The sequence below is a fragment of the Halyomorpha halys genome, unplaced genomic scaffold, assembly GCF_000696795.3.
Source record: "Halyomorpha halys isolate HHAL.00 unplaced genomic scaffold, Hhal_1.1 Scaffold372.1, whole genome shotgun sequence".
NCBI lineage: Eukaryota > Metazoa > Arthropoda > Insecta > Hemiptera > Pentatomidae > Halyomorpha > Halyomorpha halys.
In genome coordinates, this window is record NW_027116001.1 from 179,823 (window position 1) to 181,077 (window position 1,255).

Consider the following 1,255-nt stretch of genomic DNA (forward strand, 5'->3'; position numbering starts at 1 on the left):
CAATTCTTATCCCTTCGGACATTCAAAATCAGAATAGGAAATCATCTCTCTGGTAATTTCGAACAAAAAATTGGAGTACCACAAGGATGTGTTCCTACTTGTTACTTTGTTTGCCCTGGCCATCAATGACTTAGGAAGAAACATGCGAGAGGAATAAAAGTGATGCTCTATGTGGACGATCTGGCGATGTGCCGCTCAAACGATATAAACCAAATAAAAATCAAATTACAAGAAGCTCTTAATCGATTAAAAAGCTGGTCAAATAGCTCAGGTCTTACCTTCTCAACCGAAAAAACTAAATTTCTTCATTTTAGCAGGAAAAGAATAACACCTCCATCCCCAGAACTCACCCTAGGAGATTCTCCGTTACCGTATGTCGAACATTGTAGATTTGTAGGCCTCATATTCGATAGGCGTCTTTCTTGGAACAACCACATCAGTACACTTAGAAATAGATGCATAGATAAAATTAAAATCTTAAGAGTCCTCGGCAAAATATCATGGGGAGCTGATAGATCAATGATGTTGAAAATATATATAGCCTTAATCCGCTCCAAACTTGATTATGGAAGTTTTGTGTATGGCTCAGCTCGCTTCCAAACCCTAGCCAAACTCGACACCGTTCAGAACACCGGAATCCGCATTGCCACGGGTGCCTTTAGGACCAGTCCAATTTTAAGTTTATGGGCTGAATCTGGAATATCATCCCTACTATTCAGACAAATATTAGCTACAAATTATTTCTCCTGGCTATACCTGCAGCCATCGCATCCAACTTATAAGTACATTTCCTATTTTTCTTAAATTCTTAAGAAAGTTCCAACAGAAGATAAATACAACACTACACCTCGCTGAACGATTATCGTCCACCGTCACAGAATTAAAAGCAATAGCCACTAACATACCACAAAATAACACGCCCTCCTGGACCTACCAACGTCCAAATGTAAATCTCCAACTATCTAAATACCGCAAACAAAATACAACAATGTCAAAATATCAAGCAAAGTTCCGAGCTACTGCTACAAACTCTACCAGAACATACCGCTATATATACAGATGGCTCGAAGTCAGATAACGCAACAGGATCGGGTTTTGTGACACCAAACACAACCCATAAGAGAAAACTGCATCATCTCTCTAATATATGTACCGCAGAACTAAGTGCCATAGCATCCGCTCTTTACTTTTGTATGACAAATATACCAAATGGCAATATAGTAATAATATCGGACTCCATTAGCGCTCTTCAAGG

General features: G+C 39.1%; 1 protein-coding gene across 2 annotated transcripts in view; it reads left to right on the top strand.

Moving 5' to 3' along the window:
- Positions 1-1,255, top strand: part of LOC106681883 (alpha-tocopherol transfer protein) — a 47,195-nt gene that overhangs the window by 19,744 nt on the left and 26,196 nt on the right. The window lies entirely within an intron of this gene.